The following is a 23,890-nucleotide window of genomic DNA, read 5'->3' on the forward strand; positions in this document are numbered from 1 at the left end:
GAAACGTGGACGATAAATAGTTTAGACAAGAAGAGAATAGAAGCTTTCGAAATGTAGTGCTACAGAAGAATGCTGAAGATTAGATGAGGAGGTACTGAATATAATTCAGGGAAAGAGGAATTTGTGGCACACCTTGACTAGAAGAAGGGATCGGTTGGTAGGACATGCTCTGAGGCATCAAGAGATCACAACTTTATTACTGGAGGGCAGCGTTGGGGGTAAAAATCGTAGAGGTAGACCAAGAGATGAATACATTGAGCAGATTCAGAAGGATGTAGGTGGCAGTAGTTACTTTTAAATGAAGAAGCTTGCACAGGATAGAGTAGCATGGAGAGCTGCATCAAACCAGCGCCTTCAAACGAAAACGTTTTGCTCGACCTTAATAAATCTACATGAACAGTAGTAACATATTGTAAACAGACCTCTGTTTATACACATGTTAATAAAACTGTTGAAGTTAGTAAATAATTAAGTAAATTTTAACTTATCAATATGAGTTAACCAGCAGGTGTTTAACATATCGGAGAGAGCAATAGTTATTTTTCAATAATTTTTTCATACTGCGGGGCCACAGTCATCATATATTTCTTTTAAGTCAGTACCGCCATTAGACCGTTGTTTATTTACAGTGTTACCTTTACACTTACACTTACTCATGATTTCGGCTTGAAAGTGCCATTATCAAGTGTTTGTGTAAATTAGGCAATTTATAACACTTCAAACACTTGATAATGGCACTTTCAAGCCGAAATCATGAGTAAGTGTAAGTGTAAAGGTAACACTGTAAATAAACAACAGTCTAATGGCGGTACTGACTTTAAAGAGTTATTTTTCTTCAAAGTAACAGCTTTCCTCTAAAGTTACAAGGTTACCTGTAGAAGGCGTAAGTACTAGCAGTATTAGGCAGAGCAGTGATACGTTACTGTTAATGCACTGAGCAGATTATGTTTCTGAGAGATGCATCTCTTACTTTTTTTTAAGAAAAAAAAGCTCACCCACTTATCGTCTATCAAGGATTAGAGCAATCCTTTTCGATGTGATTTACAAAACACAAGGAATTATGAATAAATGGACGAAAAATTACTTAAAGACCAATTCTCTAGGTAGCCAATGACAATCATTACTTCCATCGTGATACTTTATTTGATATTTATTTTAATCTAATATTCCTATGAAATGAGAATAAAATAAGTAAAACTACAGTATATTTCTGAAGTGACCATACGCCTCGCGTGCAATAGAAAGGCTGATATAGCAGTTGGCTCGTACACGCCATAAATTTCCTTTATCACGCGACAGAATGCGGTGCGTGAAGCATTTCAAGGCAGACCGTGTACGTTTGCATTTGTCGACCAGACTGAGGCCTGGCAGTTTGAGATAGGGAATTAGAAAACAACAGGCTTAAGCTGTGGTCTGGTGTGGCAGAAGTTTTCGACCACTGACGGGCCAGCCGGCCGTGATTAAAAACTTTGCGGGCGGCAGGTGCTCACAGAGGCAGCCGGCTATCCCTGTGAAGCAGTAACAGTAGCAGGTAACGAGTAGGGCCGCTGCATATCGTATGTAATCGTTACCGAGCAGCGAGTATTCCAAGGGACAACAAGAACCGTTTCATTAATGACTGAAAAGATGTTTCCTTCCGAACACGCAGTAAGTCCTGACATTTGTGTATTTATTACGCTGTAACCTGTCATCGATAGTTGAAACACAAGCTGTAAAGTGTGTTTCAAAAAGGACTTTGCAACTTTGAAAATTCATACAAACTGATTCATAGTACCTATAGAGGTGTAGTGTCAATTTGTAGAGGAATAAAAGTGTCGCGTAGTTTGATAGTGCCGAATCGCACCGCAAGGAGCGCTAGCGGCATTTGCGTTAAAGATGGCTGCCTTCACTGGACCCGAGCGTACTAGCTGTGTGTTTCTATTTGAAGAATCGAAGTCGGCGACAACAGTTCAGCGTAACTTCCGTACGAAGTACGCTAAAGATCCTCCTAGTAGGCCTACAATTTATGAGTGGCATAAATGTTTTGTGGAAACAGGATGCTTGGTAAGACATTGGAAACCATCATGTCATCCAAGCTCATTCACGACGTCTTTGAGCGAGCGAGACAACGTTTTGTCAACAGCCCTACGAAATCAAAACGGCACGCATCTCGTGAACTGCAAATCCTACAGTCGACTGTTTGGCGTGTGTTGAGAAACCGTTTGCATTTGAAACGGTACAGATTAACGATCGTACAGGCAATAAAAGACACTGATAAAATGGCTCACAAGAACTTTTGTGCGGATGTGTTAAATCGATTACATGATGATGAACGTTTCTTGGACAAACTCATCTTTTCTGACGGGTCGACTTTTCACTTAAGTAACAACATTAACACACATACCTGTAGGATTTGGGGCAGTGAAAATCCACATCAAACATTGCAACATGTTCGTGATAGCCCTTAACAGAACGTTTACTGTCCATTGAGCAAAAACAAGGTGTACGGCCCTTTTTTGTTTCGTGAGAACACCATCAACGGGATAGTGTACCTGGGTAAGTTACAACAATTTTTGATACCACAGATCGATGAGGATGACCAAGAATGAAATGTTTACTTCGTGCAAGATGGTTCACCACCCCACTACCTGGCTGACGTCGAGGTTTTGTCAATTATCAGGTCAATAGACTGGCCGTGATGCTCCAATAGCATGGCCCACCACGTTCCCCAGATCTGACACCACTCGATTTTTTTTATGGGTATTCATCAAGTATATAGTGTTTCTACTTCCTGTGTCGGCTTCTCTACGTAAACTTAGAGCAAGAATTTACGCCGCCACTGAGCAAGTTACATCTGCAGTGCTACAGAGAGTTTGGGAAGAAACTGACTCCCGATGCGTGTGCAGTATAACCAACAGAAGCCACATACAACATCTTTATATTAAACTTGATTTGTTTCCCTGCAAAATAACACTAAACCCAGTTCTATATCTTCTTTCAATAAATTGTTTGAATTTTTAAATTTGTAAAATCCTTTTTGAAACACTCTGTATTTATTGTTACACAAGTCATTACTATCAACATCATTTATGTTTCTATACACCAACAAATATTACATCCAACACAGTACTATTTGCCATCATCATAAGTAATTCAACCATTAATAAAAACTACATCTACTAGAAATATCTAACTACGTCTACGAAATTTATTCGCGACTGGGGAATCTTTCTGACGTTAGCTGCATTAGTTCAAAAAATGGTTCAAATGGCTCTGAGCACTATGGGACTCAACTGCTGAGGTCATCAGTCCCCTAGAACTTAGAACTAGTTAAACCTAACTAACCTAAGGACATCACAAACATCCATGCCCGAGGCAGGATTCGAACCTGCGACCGTAGCGGTCTTGCGGTTCCAGACTGCAGCGCCTTTAACCGCACGGCCACTTCGGCCGGCTAGCTGCATTAGTTGTGCAGATATTACTTACTTGTGGCATACGGAAGTTTGGGTTGGTCTTCGAAGCTTTCTGGGTAGCCAAAGTTGTTAAGCAACTCATACCGACAAGCGGAAAGTGCGAGTTCGAGTCCCGGTCTGGCACAAATTTTCGTGTTGCACAAATAGGTAATATCTTCATATCAAAAGCATCAAATGTCAGAAGGGTTCTGAAATTGCGATTAAATTTCATTAATTTTAGAATATCTAAGTCTCAGGATAAAATTAAAACCATATGGTCAGTCGTAAAGGAAGTAGCTGGTCTGCAGAGACAGGCCGAGGATATAGAATCAGTGCGTAGTGGGAATGTCCGTGTTACTGATAAGTCGCATATATGTACAGTATTTAATAATCACTTTCTGAATATAGTAGGTGAATTAAATACACTCCTGTAAATTGAAATAAGAACACCGTGAATTCATTGTCCCAGGAAGGGGAAACTTTATTGACACATTCCTGGGGTCAGATACATCACATGATCACACTGACAGAACCACAGGCACATAGACACAGGCAACAGAGCATGCACAATTTCGGCACTAGTACAGTGTATATCCACCTTTCGCAGCAATGCAGGCTGCTATTCTCCCATGGAGACGATCGTAGAGATGCTGGATGTAGTCCTGTGGAACGGCTTGCCATGCCATTTCCACCTGGCGCCTCAGTTGGGCCAGCGTTGGTGCTGGACGTGCAGACCGCGTGAGACGACGCTTCATCCAGTCCCAAACATGCTCAAAGGGGGACAGATCCGGAGATCTTGCTGGCCAGGGTAACTGACTTACACCTTCTAGAGCACGTTGGGTGGCACGGGATACATGCGGACGTGCATTGTCCTGTTGGAACAGCAAGTTCCCTTGCCGGTCTAGGAATGGTAGAACGATGGGTTCGCTGACGGTTTGGATGTACCGTGCACTATTCAGTGTCCCCTCGACGATCACCAGTGGTGTACGGCCAGTGTAGGAGATCGCTCCCCACACCATGATGCTTGGTGTTGGCCCTGTGTGCCTCGGTCGTATGCAGTCCTGATTGTGGCGCTCACCTGCACGGCGCCAAACACGCATACGACCATCATTGGCACCAAGGCAGAAGCGACTCTCATCGCTGAAGACGACACGTCTCCATTCATCCCTCCATTCACGCCTGTCGCGACACCACTGGAGGCGGGCTGCACGATGTTGGGGCGTGAGCGGAAGACGGCCTAACGGTGTGCGGGACCGTAGCCCAGCTTCATGGAGACGGTTGCGAATGGTCCTCGCCGATACCCCACCCCAGGAGCAACAGTGTCCCTAATTTGCTGGGAAGTGGCGGTGCGGTCCCCTACGGCACTGCGTAGGATCCTACGGTCTTGGCGTGCATCCGTGCGTCGCTGCGGTCCGGTCCCACGTCGACGGGCACGTGCACCTTCCGCCGACCACTGGCGACAACATCGATGTACTGTGGAGACCTCACGCCCCACGTGTTGAGCAACGCGGCGGTACGTCCACCCGGCCTCCCGCATGCCCACTATACGCCCTCGCTCAAAGTCCGTCAACTGCACATACGGTTCACGTCCACGCTGTCGCGGCATGCTACCAGTGTTAAAGACTGCGATGGAGCTCCGTATGCCACGGCAAACTGGCTGACACTGACGCCGGCGGTGCACAAATGCTGCGCAGCTAGCGCCATTCGACGGCCAACACCGCGGGTCTTGGTGTGTCCGCTGTGCCGTGCGTGTGATCATTGCTTGTACAGCCCTCTCGCAGTGTCCGGAGCAAGTATGGTGGGTCTGACACACCGGTGTCAATGTGTTCTTTTTTCCATTTCTAGGAGTGTAGAAACCTAGTCCCAACAGTGAATCATATAGCGCTCTCAGATAAAAGTGTTCTGAGACTGTTACCTGAAATGTTCCTCGATGATACTGACAAGAGTGAGATTGAGTTAATAATTAAATCACTAAAGACAAAGAACTCTCATGGATATGACGGGGTATCTAGCAGAATACTGAAGTATTGATCTATGTATGTTAGCCCAATACTTAGCCATATCTGTAACTTTTCCTTTAGGAGTGGTCGGTTTCCTGACCGATTAAAGTACTCGGTAGTGAAGCCACTTTATAAAAAGGGGAGACAGGGATAATGTTGACAATTATAGACCTCTTTCTATGCCATCGGTGTTTGCTAAACTTATCGAGAGGGTTGTATATACAAAGTTACTGGAGCATTTAAATTCACATAATATGCTGTCAAATGTACAGCTTGGTTTTAGAAATGGTTTAACAACTGAAAATGCTATATTCTCTTTTCTCTGTAAGATTTTTGACGGATTAAATAAAAAGTTGCGAACGCTAGGTGTTTTCTTTGATTTAACGAAGGCTTTTGACTGTGTTGATCACAAAATATTACTGCAGAAGTTGGACCATTATGGAGTAAGGGGAGTAGCTTACAATTGGTTCGCCCCTTACTTTAAGAACAGAAAGCAGAAGGTAATTCTCCGCAATATTGAGACTAGTAGTGATGTTCAGTCCCAATGGGGCACTGTTAAGTGGGGCGTTCCCCAAGGGTCGGTACTGGGGCCACTGCTGTTTCTTATTTATATAAATGATATGCCTTCTAGTATTACAGTTGATTCAAAAATATTTCTGTTTGCTGATGACACCAGCTTGGTAGTGAAGGATCTTGTGTGTAATATTGAAACAATATCAAATAATGTAGTTCATGAAATAAGTTCGTGGCTTGTGGAAAATAATTTGATGCTAAATCACAGTAAGACTCAGTTTTCACAGTTTCTAACTCACAATTCAACAAGAACCGATATTTTGATCAGACAGAACGGGCATATTATAAGCGAGACGGAACAGTTCAAGTTCCTAGGCGTACGGATAGATAGTAAGCTGTTGTGGAAAGCCCATGTTCAGGATCTTGTTCAGAAACTAAATGCTGCTTTATTTACCATTAGAACAGTATCTGAAATAAGTGACAGTTCAACACGAAAAGTAGTTTACTTCGCATATTTTCATACGCCTATGTCATATGGTATTTTTTTTGGGGTAATTCTTCTGATTCATAAAGGGTATTTTTGGCTCAAAAACGGGCTGTTTGAGCTATGTGTGGTGTAAGTTCGAGAACCTCTTATCGACTGCTATTCAACAGTCTCGGTATTCTGACATTGACCTCACAGTATATAGGGTGACCCAGCTACCTTGTCCACACAAAATATCTCTGGAACAATAACAGCTATTGGAAAACGACTTTCACCGGTATCAATGTAGGGCTAGGGCCCATGAATGTACATATTTGGAAACATTCTAAAACGAAAGCATATGTGTTTTTTAACACAAACTTATGTTTTTTTAAATGGACCTCCTATATTTTTTCTTCAGCAATCCATAGCATGACAAAGCACATACACAATGGCGTTGATTGCATCGCAATATTCCCATTACATCCCAAGATATTGAGACGCGAAGTTGACGCTTTAAACACCCGACATGCGCTGCTAGCGCACGCCCTGGTAGGTGGATTGGACGAGGTGGCCCAGTTAGGTGGCCTGCCCGATCTCCGGACCTTACACCGCTGGATTATTTTCTTTGGGGAGCAGTGAAGGATGCTGTTTACCAACATGAACCAACAACACCAGAGGACATGAAGCAACGCGTTATTGATGCTTGTACAGCCATCAAAGAGGAAACTCTAGCACGAAGTAGGGCATCCTTCATCCGCAGAGTGAGCCTATGTATGCAAACCAATGGGCATCACTTTGAACATGAGATGTGAACGCTATGTTTAGTATGTAGTGCTGGTATCACAGTGGAAGTTTCTACAAAGGGCCATTTTACCCAGTGATGTTAAGAAACATTTGTTTGCAACAATTTGTCATTTAACGCATTAGACAAACATAACATTGATAATTATATGATAATAAAACTAACTGGTTAAACATGTTTACATTCATCTTCTATGTCCTACCTGAACTTCCCAAATCAAAACATTTTTACCTAAACAACGGTAAAACTTTTAGTCCACTTGCTCGTTTCACTAAAACCATCAACATGAATTTTACTATTACGAGTAAATGAATAACTGTCACTTGCGCTAGATCTACAGTAAAGTAAAGTTTTAACGTTGAACGGCATTAACTTTCTAGTAACGGATTAACGATAAGCGAAGTTAGCTTTCTGACTAACGTTGCGGTGCACAGATATGTTACAGTACCGCATCACCCATAGCCTATGGGATAAATACCTGCTGGAATGTACGACGTTAATGCAGGATGGCAGCAGACCGTATTATTCGTTTCGGACCTCTTGCTAAGTATGGAAGTGTGATTACGCATGTCAATCACATCGCCATTACGGGCAGCATGTTGTTCACGCCTGAGCCTCAGGACGTGCGCTAGCAGCGCATGTCGGGTGTTTCAAGCGTCAACTTCGCGTCTTAATATCTCGGGATGTAATGGGAATATTGCGATGCAATCAACGCCATTGTGTATGTGCTTTGTCATGCTATGGATTGCTGAAGAAAAAATACTGAAGGTCCATTTAAAAAAACATAAGTTTGTGTTAAAAAACACATGTGCTTTCGTTTTAGAATGTTTCCAAATATGTACATTCATGGGCCCCAGCCCTATATTGATACCGGTGAAAGTCGTTTTCCAATAGCTGTTATTGTTCCAGAGATATTTTGGGTGGACAAGATAGCTGGGACACCCTGTATATTTTCTTTAATGTCGTTTGTTGTTAGCAATATTAGCTTATTCCCAAGAGTTAGCAGCTTTCACTCAGTTAATACTAGGCAGAAATCAAATCTTCCTTGACTCTTGTGCAGAAAGGAGTGCAGTATTCTCTGCATCCATTTTCAATAAGCTACCACAAGAACTCAAAAATCTTAGCAGTAGCCCAAACACTTTTAATTCCAAACTAAAGAGTTTCCTCATTGCTCACTCCTTCAATTCTGTCGAGGAGCTCCTGGAAGAGCTGAAAAATTAAGCAAATTCCAGTGATACATTGTTCATTTTCTTTATTTAAACTTACGAACTGTCGCCTGAATATGTTTCTTATATTTCATTTTATCTGTTTCTACTATCGTGTTATAATTTCATGTATTGACTCGTTCCATGACCATGGAGACTTCTCCTTAATTTGGTCCCACGGACCAATAAATAAATACATAAAATAAAAATAAAAATTTAGTACAGATGCAAGATCATTCTCTGTTTCTTCAGATATTGTTAAAAACTAACTATATCTACTACTATTATAATAATATCAGTTCCTGCCTGCCACATTTCACAATGCACTCTATCGTTGCCCGGTCCGTGGACCTAACCTGACGGTTGCTTGGGTGCTGCAGAGGGCGCTGTGGTCGCGTCTACCCGTTCCGTTGTTTGTCGGTTCCCTGGTTGCAGCGGACAGTTATCGTGCTCCAAGGAAGCGTTGTCGCTTCCGGTGAGAAGTGTAGCCACACACCGATATCCTGTTACGGATTGCTCGGCCCCTTCCGCCGGAGGTTCGAGCCCTCCCTCGGGCATAGTTGTGTGTGTGTGTGTGTGTGTGTGTGTGTGTGTGTGTGTGTGTGTGTGTGTTCTTAGCACAAGTTAATTTAAGTAGAGTGTAATTGTAGGGAACGACGACCTCGGCAGTTTGGTCTCTTAGGAATTCACACACATTTGAGCATTTAAAAATATGTCATCGAAAAGTAAAGAGCAAATTTGTAACTTAAATGCCGTTTGTCGGAATCAGTTTTCACTCAGTACGACAATGCCAAAGGAATATTATAGTTTCATGTTAATGTGATACAATTCTGCGTTATTGAAGAAATCGGAATACCACTTCCATTTGCCGGCCGGAGTGGCCGTGCGGTTCTAGGCGCTACAGTCTGGAACCGAGCGACCGCTACGGTCGCAGGTTCGAATCCTGCCTCGGGCATGGATGTTTGTGATGTCCTTAGGTTAGTTAGGTTTAACTAGTTCTAAGTTCTAGGGGACTAATGACCTCAGCAGTTGAGTCCCATAGTGCTCAGAGCCATTTGAACCATTTTGAACCACTTCCATTTAAGACAATCGTTTTATTCATGTGCAAAACAGTGTACTAAAGCTTATCCTCACAGTCTCACAACACAACGAAATATTAGTGTACTGTCACGCATTGCACTACTGTGAGAATATTAAGCTGCATTTTTGGAAAGGCAATAATATCCTCGTTTGACAAAACAACTAAAAAATTAAACAGTAAGGCCCTTAATTACGTAGTGATTTATTTTTATATTCTTACAATGGAACAAGACACAGCGGAGCTGAGTTTGGCCTAAACGAACTTCCTGAGATGAAATTAGGAATCGTGTTCACTTGTAAAATTTTCATATAACTCAGTAGATGCATTTTCTAACAGGGCACAGTCAAAATAAGCTTAAATAAGTTAGTGCGTTATGATTTTTTGACGAGGAAGTCGTTCTTTGTACCGTTGATATCCATTTTTCGTAGTAAGTATCACTTGTAGATAGTCATATTTACAGTCAGTTCCACTAAAAAGTGTATACCGTTACTGGTGTGAGAGAAAAGACACTATTAAACACTGCTGGCCATTAAAATTGCTACACCAAGAAGAAATGCAGATGATAAACGGGTGTTCATTGGACAAATATATTGTACTAGAACTGACATGTGATTACGTTTTCACGCAATTTGGGTGCATAGATTCTGCGAAATGAGTACCCAGAACAACTACCTCTGGCCGTAATAACGGCCTTGATACGCCTGGTCATTGAGTCAAACAGAGCTTGGATGGCGTGTACAGGTACAGCTGCCCAAGCAGCTTCAACACGATACGACAGTTCATCAAGAGTAGTGACTGGCGTATTATGACGAGCCAGTTGCTCGGCCACCATTCACCAGACGTTTTCAGTTGGTTCAAATGGCTCTGAGCACTATGGGACTTAACTTCTGAGGTCATCAGTCCCATAGAACTTAGAACTACTTAAACCTAACTAACCTAAGGACATCACATACATCCATGCCGGGTTTTCAGTTGGTGAGAGATCTGGAGAATGTGCTGGCCAGGGCAGCACTCGAACATTTTCTGTATCCAGAAAGGCCCATACAGGACCTGCAACATGCGGTCGTAAATTATCCTGCTGAAATGTAGGGTTTCGCAGGGATCGAATGAAGGGTAGAGCCACGGGTCGTAACACATCTTAAATGTAACGTCCACTGTTCAAAGCGCCGTCAATGCGAACCTGATGTGTCCGAGACGTGTAACCAATGGCACCCCATACCATCACACCGGGAGATTCGCCAGTATGGCGATGACGAATACACGCTTCCAATGTGCGTTCACCGCGAGTCGCCAAACACGGATGCAACCATCATGATGCTGTAAGCACAACCTTGATTCATCCGAAAAAATGACGTTTTGCCATTCGTGCATCCAGGTTCGTCGTTGAGTACACCATCGCAGGCGCTAATTCTGCGATGCAGCGTCAAGGATACACGTAGCCACGGTCTCCGAGCTGATAGTCCATGCTGCTGCAAACGTCGTCGAACTGTTCGTGCAGATGGTTGTTGTCTTGCAAACGTCCCCATCTGTTGATTCAGGGATCGAGACGTGGCTGCACGATCCGTTACAGCCATGCAGATAAGATGCCTGTCATCTCGACTGCTAGTGATACGAGGCCGTTGGGATCCAGCATGGCGTTCCGTATTACGCTCCTGAACCCACCAATTCCATATTCTGCTAACAGTCATTGGATCTCGACCAACGCGAGCAACAATGTCGCGATACGATAAACCGCAATCGCGATAGGCTACAATCCGACCTTTGTCAAAGTCGGAAGTGTGATGGTACGCATTTCTCCTCCTAACACGAGGCATTACTACAACGTTTCGCCAGGCAACGCCGATCAACTGCTGTTTGTGTATGAGAAATCGGTTGGAAACTTTCCTCCTGTCTGCTCGTTGTAGGTGTCGCCACCGGCGCCGAACTTGTGTGAATGCTCTGAAAAGCTAATCATTTGCATATTACAGCATCTTCTTCCTGTCGGTTAAATTTCTCGTCTGTAGCACGTCATATTCGTGGTGTAGCAATTTTAATGGCCAGTAGTGTAACTATATGTTTACATGAAAATACATATTATTACTAATTGCAGAACTACCGAATAGTTAATGTAATCGCCACCATTATCGATTTCAGATTGGCATCTTTTTGGCATGCTTCTCACGAGATTTTCTGTATAATCTCTCGGTAACGAATGCATAACGTTCTGATTTTATATGACTGCTGCTTCAAAGCATATATTGGCTTTCCTTTAAGCTTCACCTTAATGTACGACCAAACATTTGCGCTCGGATTTGCATCCGGAGACATAGCAGGCCAGTCCATCATGGACACCCCATTGTTTTGTTTTCACGCTGTACAGAGACGGCTGCGATATTTCTGATCATTATTCTGTTGAAGCACCCCGTTTGCCTCGTTCGAACAAAACAGCTTTTTAACGAATGTCAGAAGGCAGTTTTGATAAATATTGCACAGTTTTTTCGGCGTTTCAACTGTCTGTAAGTAAGTGCAAATAGCCATGTCGTGCACGTTAGCCCTCTCTCGGGCAAATCATCCATGTTTCCAACGTTTGACTCACTTCGCGACGAATGTCTTTGTTTTAAGAATTTTAGCAGTATCTCCATATGAAAGCCTTGGTCCCTTTTGGTTGATTTACGAGGAACACTGCGTCGTGACGCTTCACACACTTTGCAATCATTTTAAACTGCAACCGTCAAAACAAAACATTCACCTCTCACACTGTTTATCTATACACTGTGCAATAGCGCATTGATTACAAAAAATATGGTTCAAATGGCTCTAAGCACTATGGGACTTAACGTCTGAGGTCATCAGTCCCCTAGACTTAGAACGACTTAAACCTAACTAACCTAAGGACATCACACACATCCATGCCCGAGGCAGGATTCGAACCTGTGACCGTAGCAGCAACGCGGTTCCAGACTGACACGCCTAGAACCACTACCAGAGATGTCGCTGCAGACGTTACATTTAAAGTTATGGCGTACACTTTCTTGTGGAACGTAACTGTACTTCAGAGTATTTGACACCACACATATCGAAAGTACTTTACGTAGTTCGTGTTCGCGCTCAAAAGTAGGGTTGCAAAGGCTGTTCTAGATCAGAAAACTTGTGCGACACATTAATCGGAATCTGAAAGCCACACACTTTAGAATTACAAGTTTTTAGAGGACGAGTATGATTAGCTTCAAAGATTACCTGAACTCCCCTCTTTCACCATTGAATGGCGATAAGCTTAGACTGACGTCCGTGTGGCCGTGGTTCCGTAGAGCGGTGTCGCGCACGCGAGCTGAGTTCGAGCGGTTGCAGCGTAATTACGGCATCGGCCAGCTGTGCCGGTGCCAGACACAGCGTGGCGCGGCCCGGTCGCCGGGGGATTCTCGGCTGGACGGATTGGACCGGCAACTTGGAGCCGACGGCCGAGTTGGCAGGCCGCGACCCCTACAGCGGTGGCTGTAGCTGCCGATAACCCGGCGCTGCAAAGCGCCGCCGTCAGCTCAGGGGCGGCCCGGGCCACAGCCAGCCGGCTGCTTCTTGCCGCTCCATCGACAGTCGGGCACCTCAGTACTTTGCGTTCACCTCCAAAGCAGAAGGGGTAGATGCCATTCTGTCTCAGTTTATAAAACCGTTCGGGGAAGTGGCAACCGAACCATTCTTAAAGTTATCTTAAAAATGAAGAAATTCCTCCAGCTGTTTTTGTAAGATGTCGATTTTATTTTGGCAACTAGTTTCAACGTTGTAACAACGTCATCTTCAGGCCCATACACTGTTGACGTCAACTGCGTGCAGCTGATACTAGAAGTCAGTGTTGAGATATGGACGTACTCCGTGTGGAAGGAGGATAGTCATCTTCCACCTTCCACACGGGGCACGTCCATATCTCAACACAGACTTCTAGTATCAGAAGCACGCAGATCACGTCGACAAGTGTATGGGCCTGAAGATTGTAAGGTGCCTCTTACGTGAGGAAGACAATTTTACCAGTTTTAATAAATTATTGTCTCTTATTGATGTACTCACGATAGTTGGGAAGTGCTGTAGTCCATAGCCGGCCATGAGTCGGAGATCATTTCCCACGCTGGCTAGCTAGGTGACGAAGCGACCATATGTCGCGCGTAGTGGGGTGGGGCTCGGCGCTGGACCGTAGCAACAAGCATCAGCCTGGGAAATATACATGACGGGAAGTACCGCCATCTTGGCGCCAAAGTCACCGATTTTGTTTATTTACATTTAATAATTAAAATCATTTATGACAACATGAATACTAGGAGGAGCCTCTGGATGTTCAAAACTATTTATCATAATTTTGGTTCAAATGGCTCTGAGCACTATGGGACTCAACTTCTGAGGTCATTAGTCCCCTAGAACTTAGAACTAGTTAAACCTAACTAACCTAAGGACATCACACACATCCATGCCCGAGGTAGGATTCGAACCTGCGACCGTAGCGGCCTCGCGGTTCCAGACTGCAGCGCCTAGAACCGCACGGCCACTTCGGCCGGCTATCATAATTTTGCCTCGTTAAAATTCACACTCGTTCATTAACAAATGGATATCTAAATAAGTACGAACTTGATCGGAAATCCACGAACTGTGATGAAACTAGTAAGAGATACGGACTGCGCGCCAAAGTCGGCAGTCGGCGTTAAGAGCTCTTCCTGTCTTGTTCGATGGGAGCCATGCTCTCGGTTACGAGTTGTTCGTGAAGTGAGTGTTTCATTATTGATCTAATAGGATATTACGGCATTCTGAATGTTAATTTCGAGTAAATAGATACCCCAAAGTTGATCGACAGCAATTTCAGATAATTAGCGTCCACCGACAGAGACATCCAATGCGCGAAGAAGAATCTGCACGGGACGACATTTACGAGAGCTGCACCGCGCTCAGGTAGGAGTAAATCCGACGACACGACCCACCAAGGCGAATCAAGGAAGATCCGACTTACACTCGCAAATTCCGGGTGCAAATGCTGACCAGTTATACTGTACGTCACATATACCACCCTCTACGGACTAGCGGCTACGCTGGGTAATAACAGTATCAGTTTAGAAGCGAGGGGATCTTGCAAGATGACGTTGTTGCAACGTTAAAACTAGCTGCCAAAATAAAATCGACACCTTAAATACAGCTGGAGGAATTTTTTTATTTTTAATATAAATTTATACCAGCCGACGTCTCACTGTCCTCCATTTCAACTATGGGAGTGCGAAGATTCTTAAAGTTAGTGTGTAGAAAGTGCGGAACTCGAGACATAAAATCGGATCTACGAAACATATGCGAATCTCACAAATCTCTCTCGAGAAGAAACCACCCTCGCACGAACTCCCATGATATGTATTCCTTGATTTGCAGAAAGTGTGTAACACTGTCTGTCGAGTGCTGTTGGTAAGCGGGGTGCACTCAGACCTTGTGAGACCAATTGAGGAGCTACTTGATTGGGAATTAGTGGCAACGGTCACGAAAACTGACAATCGACAGGAGAGCGGTGTGCTGACCACATGTCCCTCCGTATCCACATCTGGTGGCGCCTAAGGGCTGAGGATGACATGGTGGCTGGTCACTACCATTGGTCCTTCAAGGCCTGTTTGGATGGTGTTTGTTTAACACAATGCGCCACTGCAGGATGTTCACGAACGTCCGAGCTTAACGAATGGATTCTCAAATCTCAAACATGATTGTGCCTTGATGTCTCATAAGTCGCTACAGTCTGGACCCGCGCGACCGCTGCGGTCGCAGGTTCGAATCCTGCCTCGGGCATGGACGTGTGTGATGTCCTTAGGTTAGTTAGGTTTAAGTAGTTCTAAGTACTAGGGGGACTGATGACCTCAGAAATTAGGTCCCATAGTGTTGAGAGCCATTTGAACCATGTCTCATAACTAATAGAACCCACAGTACATTATCCTGGATGGAGAATGTTCATCAGAGGCAAGGGATTTCTCCAGGGGAACCCCATGGAAGCGTGATGCGAGCGCTCTTGTTCTCTATCCGGGATAATTCGGCTGCCCCTACCGTTCTCGTTTTATGCAGCCCACAGTTCTTTACGTGGCGTTCCAAGACCACGCATAAGATTTTCATTTCTCTCGCTCGCTACACGCAAACTGTTAGTCTCACAGAAAAATGAACAGGGCCTTTCTGTAAAAAATTTATTGTAGTTAAATTTTGTACTGAGATACGTTATCGTTGGAGGCCGTGCTTTTCGAATTATTCAAGAAAAATGTACAACGTGACCTTAAAACGTATCTCCACGCCCACATTCATCCCTCACCAGCCAGAATTTCTAGTAAATTGCTCGTTGTACTCTCTCCGATCACTTTATAAAAAATTCATACTACACGAATTATTTCATACATTCGACAGTCCTTGTTCTCTATTGATTAGGCTACTCCGCCACCAGCAAAGTCTGCCATTTCCTTAACATCATTAATTTAAAAGTCCACGTGAGTGTAATGAAACAAAAATTTTGTGGTTCACCATGTAATCTCGATGTATTTCTCACTTCCTAGAATGACATGGTTCAAATGGCTCTGAGCACTATGGGACTTAACATCTGAGGTCATCAGTCCCCTAGAACTTAGAACTACTTAAACCTAAGGACATCACACACATCCATGCCCGAGGCAGGATTCGAACCTGCGACCGTAGCGGTCACGCGGTTCCAGACTGTAGCGCCTAGAACCGTACAGCCACACCGGCTGGCCCTGATGACAATAGAGCTCAAATAGGCATCGTATTATCGAACAACAGCAAAAAAAGACGTGAATTATAGCAGCATTCTGGTTCAATTCTATTATTATTGTAAGAAGACGTGAAGACTCTGTCCCGTATACCAGGTACGCCTGAGAAGTTTATATCAGCGTCTGCTACAGACCAAGCTCGCTTTGTGTTGCAGCTCGTTTCCTGGCGGTAAATTACAGGGGCGTCCTCGACCAATTGCGGTTTGCTGGAAGCAATTAATGCGATCGGTCAGCCGTCGCGAGAGCTGTGAGGGGAGCAGCCGGCTGAAAGTAACCGATGCGGGTAGTCGGGAGGCCCGCAGAGCAGCGCAAGCGATACTCGGGGACAGGAATTATGCAGATGTGCGGCCGGCGATGGCCCGCGAGCGCGAGCGGCGCACGCATGAATATTCACACCTCCTGCCGGCGCAGAGGGCCGACCAGGTGGCGGCGATGCATTGCACCGAGGCCGAGCAACAGGCCGGTGCGCGCTGCCGCAGCCGTAAACCTCTCTCATAGGCGTCTGCACACCGCAAGGCACTTTACGCAGGGCACTTCTACTTTGGGGCGTCCCAGTACCAGATTCCATACGCTATATGGTATCTATGCGAACCTACTTCAAAAATACCCTGTTTTCCAGGAACTGCAATCACACTCTAACACAGCAGCAAAATTTACATTACTAGGTATTGAAATTGCTACACCAACAAGAAATGCAGATGATAAACGGGTACTCATTGGACAAATATATTATACTAGAATTGACATGTGATTACATTTTCACGCAATTTGGGTGCATAGATCCTGAGAAATCAGTACCCAGTAAATAACGGCCTTGATACGCCTGGGAATTGAGTCAAACAGAGCTTGGATGGCGTGTACAGGTACAGCTGCCCATGCAGCTTCAACACGATACGACAGTTTATCAAGAGTAGCGACTGGCGTATTGTGACGAGCCAGTTGCCCGGCCACCATTGACCAGACGTTTTCATTTGGTGAGAGATGTCGAGAATGTGCTGGCCAGCGCAGCAGTCGAACATTTTCTGTATCCAGAAAGGCCCATACGGGACCTGCAACATGCAGTCGTGCATTATCCTGCTCAAATGTAGGGTTTCGCAGGGATCGAATGAAGGGTAGAGCCGCCACTCGTAACACATCTGAAATGTAACGTCCACTGTTCAAAGTGCAGTCAATGCGAACAAGAGGTGTCCGAGACGTGTATCCAATGGCACCCCATACCATGACGCCGGGTGATACGCCAGTATGGCGATGACGAATACACGATTCCAATGTGCGTTCACCACTATGTCGCCAAACACGGATGCGACCATCATGATGCTGTAAACAGTACCTGGATTCATCCGAAAAAATGACGTTTTGCCATTCGTGCACAGAGGTTCGTCGTTCAGTACACAATCGCAGTCCGCAGCTCGTGGTCGTGCGGTAGCGGTCTCGCTTCCCGTGCCCGGGTTCCCGTGTTCGATTCCCGGCGGGGTCAGAGATTTTCTCTGCCCCTTGATGACTGATTGTTGTGTGATGTCCTTAGGTTAGTTAGGTTGAAGTAGTTCTAAGTTTCAGGGGACTGATGACCATAGATGTTAAGTCCCATAGTGCTCAGAGCCATTTGAACCATTTGAACACCATCGCAGGCGCTCCTGTCTGTGATGCAGCGTCAAGGGTAACCGCAGCCATGGTCTCCGAGCTGATAGTCCATTCTGCTGCAAACGTCGTCCAACTGTTGTGTGCAAGTGGTTGTGGTCTTGCAAACGTCCCCATCTATTGACTCAGGGATCGAGACGTGGCTGCACAATCCGTTACAGCCATGCGGGTAAGATGCCTGTCATTTCGACTGCTAGTGATACGAGGACGTTGAGATGCAGCACGGCGTTCCGTATTACCCTCCTAAACCCACCGATCCATATTCCGCTAACAGTCATTGGATCTCGACCAACGCGAGCAGCAATGTCGCGATACGATAAACCGCAATCGCGATAGGCTACAATCAAAGTCAAAGTCGGAAACGTGAAGGAACACATTTCTCCTCCTTACAGGAGGCATCACAACAACGTTTCACCAGGGACCGCCGGTCAACTGTTGTTTGTGTATGAGAAATCGATTGGAAACTTTGCTCATTTCAGCACGTTTTAGCTGTCGCCACCAGCGCCAACCTTGTGTGAATGCTCTGAAAAGGCAATGATTTGCATATCACAGCATCTTTTTCCTGTCGGTTGTATTTCGCGTCTGTAGCACATCATTTTCGTGGTGTAGCAATTTTAATGGCCAGTAGCGTAATAATATGTATGGATATCGCAACGTCCCTACTTCTGGAATTGCATACTCTCCTGTTGCACTCCTCGACAGTTCGGAGCAGGAACGGCTTCCGGAAAGCATAAGCACGCTGTAGCGGTCGGGATGAGTGACCGCTGCAGTGGGTGATGAGGCTCGCTGTGATAGGTCATGTCTGCATTTCATAATTCATGTCTGCATTTCACAAACCTGGGCATGGCCGCAATGCTGCAGTGGCAGGCGGCAGGCGGCTGTGGCAGGCGGCAGGCGGCGCTGCATCATCGAAACAGTACTAGTTGAATAATCCCTTTATTTCATAACAAGCTACAACGGCGAAGACGGTACTGGGAAAGTGGCCAGTGCCCTCTGTGACGTAGGCTGCCCTCGGCAGGCGAAGCGTGCTGGTGGCAGCACCTGTCTGGCTCTCTCCCTGAGGCGGCAGCCGGGTAGGTGATGGCGTCAGCACGCGGCTGGAGCGTTGATTCTGGAACGGAGATGAGCAGCGTGCATCTGACAGCGCACGGCGCCCGCGGCAGCTGATCGCAAGGGGACGCAGGAACTTCCCCCGGCGGTTTAACCGTATTGACAGGCTGTACAGGGCCTGTCTATAACGTAGGTAAATAGGAACACGTAACTCCTAACCGTTTTCGAGAAAATCGTCTTTCAAAATTTTTTGGTTTGCTTACATACTTTTTTTTTGTGCTAGTATTCAAGAAATCCACAGCCGAGCAAGTAACCACTTAATTTCATAAGCGCAAGGTCTCTGGTTCGACTCTCGCTGCGGTACTTTTTTTGTCATTCCTACATAATTCTAATTCAGATTTATAAATTCCTCTGAACTTTACCGAGTCCAATTTTCCCTTTTTGGGATGTTATTCTGTCCGCATTTCTCAAATCTGTAGGCATTGTGTCTTCCTCCAGCACCTCGCCAGAAGCTGATACTGACAGACGGGCACACAAGAGAGCCCTGTGGTCTTTCCCCAGCATCAGTCCAATATCATTAGGAGTACTAGTTAACTTTTCAACACCTCCTGGGCTATGCTAATTTCATCGGTTAAAGGCTTTCCAGCTGCACGTTTTCTCCGTTGATGGGATACCATTTTCGTGTTAGCTTGCTTCCTGATGCCTTCTTACACAACCCTTAAGACCACTAACGGGTCAGCGACGATGAAGTAAACACAGGAATATTTTATCGGTATGCATGCTGAGACGCCCGATAAACCCGCTGGGCAGAACAGGTGATTAGGATTGTGGAAAAAGCCAAATAAGGTTATGGTCAGTTTCACTTCAAAATTGTAATTTACTAATACCTTTAAAAAAAACGGCACATAGCCGAACCTTTACAACTACGAGTTTCAAAATGTCTCCAAACAAGATTTCTTAAAAATCAACAAGATGAAAATACAGTTAAAATAGCAAATAAAATTTATGTATATATAATCTCACAGCTAGGTGGAAAGCCTCGAGGCAAAACTAGATAGAACAAACATATCCAAGGTGCAATACAAACAGCTGAAGGCCACAATTAAATTTCAAAATTATAAAATATATTACCATAATGTTTTAAGGCAGTAGGCCGCAATGTCTTTGCTGAAAGGGTAGTTTTAAGAATAAGGTTTTAAGCTCCTGAAGGCCCACAATTGATTTTCCAAAATTCAAAAAAACCATAAACCCTTAAGGGCAGAAGGCCGCAATGTTTAAGCTAGAAAGATAATTTTAAGAATAAGGTTCCAAGCAGCTGAAGGCTCACAATTAATTTTCCAAAATTTAAAAAAAAATATATAACCATAAGCCTTAAGTTTTAAGTGGCTGAAAGCGCTCTAAAAAGAAAAGACAACACAACGACAATAACCTTTTAGCAAATATCCACTTGACGGAATTCAACCTTATACGTGGCTGAAGGCCTTTGATTTACATAAAACACAGTAAAACCGAGAATTTTTTTAATCATTGGCTGTGATAGGTTATAAACAGACAATTAAACACTCGTGAGAAAGACAGTAAAGACAACGGCACTCAGAAGCATACATGAGGTCGGTCTGCCCTCGTTCACTTAGGTGAGACTGGTAGTGAGCCCAACTACACTTGATCCGTCGGTAACTCAATCAAGGGGCAGCCACGGACCGACCGACAAAGTGACTTGCTAAACACCAGTCGGTACATGAGAACTCAAACACCAAAATGTTACGGACGTAATTATTCACAATCAAATATATATATGTAATAAGCTGTTAAAACTACACACCGTGTTGGACAGCGACAACAGGTGAGGAAAAGGACACTGCCTGAAATTGCGTTAGTGACCAGGGCAGGTAACCGGAACACAAACGGCCACAAGGCAGAAAATTCCGCTGGTGCACTTGAATTTTAGTCAACCAATATAGTTAATTCCACCGCATGGCGGATAAATTTCAGCAATACAACACTCGGTGTTGCTCACAGGAAAACGTCCCCAACAGCGAACCACCAAAACGAACCATAACATGAATGGACGTGGCTTGGGTACTTGAGACACCACTCAACCTTGACGTTCTAGGTCGGTCAGCCACGAAGCTCGTAGCGACCGGACAGCTCCCCACTCGATCCGACACTGCGCAGGGACCCTCAGCGGACCCAGCCTACCGCACCACACGGAGATATCCTTCCTGATCTGCACCAACCGACCGATTCCTCTCAGAATGCCAACAACATCTAAAATAGTCGTCACTGGAAATAACGCCAAATACACACACAACCTGACAAACACTTGCACGAAGACCTGAGCGATACCCAACAGTAAGTAAGCACACATGAAGAAAAATCGGGAGTCGATGCACACACATACAGCCGACTCAAGAACGATCGGCGAGCCAAAACGCGTCGTCCGGTAGGACGACCCACAAACACCGCGGCCCGGCCCAAGTGATGCGTGGCGGCAATGGTCGGGCGAGCCATGTCGACGCTTACCTCACTGTTCCAACCCGACTGCACTAGTGCCGCGTTGCAACTCCCCGACGGGTAGGTTCGGATTGCGCTCCAGACGCGTTCCAACTGACTGGCATATCCGAACTCGCTATCCGAACTGGCGTACGACAGACGACCGGAAAGTAATCGCAGTCGACCAAAGATACTACGAGAGGGGATATATTGATGCGCGCTGTTAGCGCCGCTCACGGTCAGGCAAAGCGGCAACTCAGTGACAGTAGTAATTTAAATTAACGTAGTGAGGTGGAAGTACGTTAAAAACAGGGTATAAAATACACGATGGCGGGAACACGAGCCACGCACGGCTCACATGCGACAGCATATGTTCCAAACCGCCGCGCGTAAAATCGGGATTCTTTCAGGGCTCATGCCTCGGGATCTGTTGGTGATAAAAAGGTAGGGCCAAGTGTTACGTAGCTCTTGGCCTAGGGACTGTTTACATACCAAACATAAGGATCGTCTTAATGTCAGAAACCCACAGTGCAGGGTCTAAGTATGAATACAATACGCCTCCTCCTGCTTCGGCAGATGGAGCAAATCGGTTGGTTACTTTTGCGAATGATGTGGTCCACTATAGAGCTTAAGGGCCGTATGGGACCACCATTACTTTAAGGATGATTCGTTACAACATCTAAAAAATGGTTTTCCCCATTTCCTCGTACCAAAACAGAGCCACGGATTCTGAGACGGCTTTGCACATCAAATTGTGATTTTTACCATTTAATCAGTATTCTCGATCTCGAAAAATGTTGAAAATTTTCTTGATGTCATTATCTGTTTCCGATATACAGAGTTTCAAAGTTATCCTACTAGTACACGTAAAATAAGCACGTATTATCGGTGTGAGGAAAAATTTTAGTTTATAAAGTGACGTAGCACGGAGAAATATGATGTAACGTGTCTCCATTATCATCAGAATGGTTCTGGGAACTCAGAGTTGTAGCACTGAAGCACATCCAAAATTGTTGTGCACGTGAAGTCCTGTCTGAGGTGTAAAATTAGTTTTTGGTTATTTCAGTTTCACGTGAGTAAACTATCAAAATTTTATACCCCATTAAGTTCTTTTCACATGAGTGATATGCCCTGTTGGGGCAGGGAAACGCAGGGAACCAGTAGAAAAATGCTCTTATCGGAACACAAGAAAGATTAATATGTTTCTGTTTAAAAGACTCTGGCGGAAAAGTGTGGTACTAGCTTCCTCTTTCTACCTCTATCAGCACCGTTAAAAATATTCCCAAAAATCTTGGCACGCGAACACATTCGCACATTTTCTGTGCTGAGAGAGAAAACAGTGGTAGTGGCAAAGGGATGGAAAAGTAATAAAAATCGAAAAAAGAGGATAGTGGATGTGGTACAGAACGAGCGAAGGAGACAATGGCAGTGTGAGAGAAGGAAAGGAACGCAGAGGCAGTGCAACAGAACAGCGCTAGAAAAGGAGTGAAGGAGGCTGTGACAATGACAACGAGGAAGAGAGAGACAGTAACAGTGAGAACAGAAAGCAACAGTGGGAAGAAATGAATGAGATCATAGCAGTAAGAGAGAGCAAGAGGGAGACAGAGCAGTGAGAGGAGAAAGTAGCTGTATGACATTTAGAGACAGAAAGAGATAATGACAGTGAGTTGAGATGACCCAAATGAGAGAGTGAGAATGGGCAAGTCGGAGGAGATGGGTATGAGCGACTTAACAGCGATGGACTAGTGGATGTGAGCGAGATAGTGTTAGGGATGCTTTTGGGAGTGAGAGTCCATTTATATGTTAAAAAGAGTGCAAATATCTTCGCGTGCCAAAATTCTCGTGGAAATTTTTTAAGGTGCTGAGGAAGGTAGAATGAGGCTGCAATTTTCAGTCAGAGTCTTTTAAACAGGAGCATCTTCGCCTTTATTGTGGTTCGTTAGGAGCATTTTTCCGATGCTTTGATACATTCCCTCAGAAATATTTGTATAGATTTTCAGATGAAACTGGCCTTTAAATTTTATTAAAAAGACTGCTTTAGCTGTAAATCCTTTATTTGTAGGTGCTGCCGGTTTCACAGCATTTCAGCTGCATCATCAGGAAAACATAACTAAAATATAAAGTATAAGCGGAGCGGACATACTTACACAATCAAGTCACAAGGAAAGACTGGGATGACCTATCCTTCACAGTCAGCAGTTACTCGCTAGAGCATAGAATAATAAAGAACGCTCTCGTGATACGCTCCCATGATATCTAGAAAGGACGAAAGCTGACTATGAACGCCGGGTTACCCCAATCTCTTTTCTCCATCATGACTTGATATTATATGTTCGTTCCGTAGATACTTTTCATTTTAGATATGTTTTTCTTGCTTTACATGAGCTTTAGTCCACCAGTTTGTACAGATTCCACCTGATGATACAGCTAAAATGCTGCGAAGCTAACAGCTGAAG

The 23,890-nt window shown here is 44.7% G+C and overlaps 1 protein-coding gene across 1 annotated transcript in view; it reads left to right on the forward strand.

Annotated features, from left to right (window-relative positions):
* The window catches only part of LOC126203093 (protein still life, isoforms C/SIF type 2), a 582,152-nt gene that overhangs the window by 137,802 nt on the left and 420,460 nt on the right, over nt 1–23,890 (forward strand). The gene's annotated exons all lie outside the window — the stretch shown is intronic.

Source organism: Schistocerca nitens, chromosome 9, assembly GCF_023898315.1.
Source record: "Schistocerca nitens isolate TAMUIC-IGC-003100 chromosome 9, iqSchNite1.1, whole genome shotgun sequence".
NCBI classification, from domain to species: Eukaryota; Metazoa; Arthropoda; class Insecta; order Orthoptera; family Acrididae; genus Schistocerca; species Schistocerca nitens.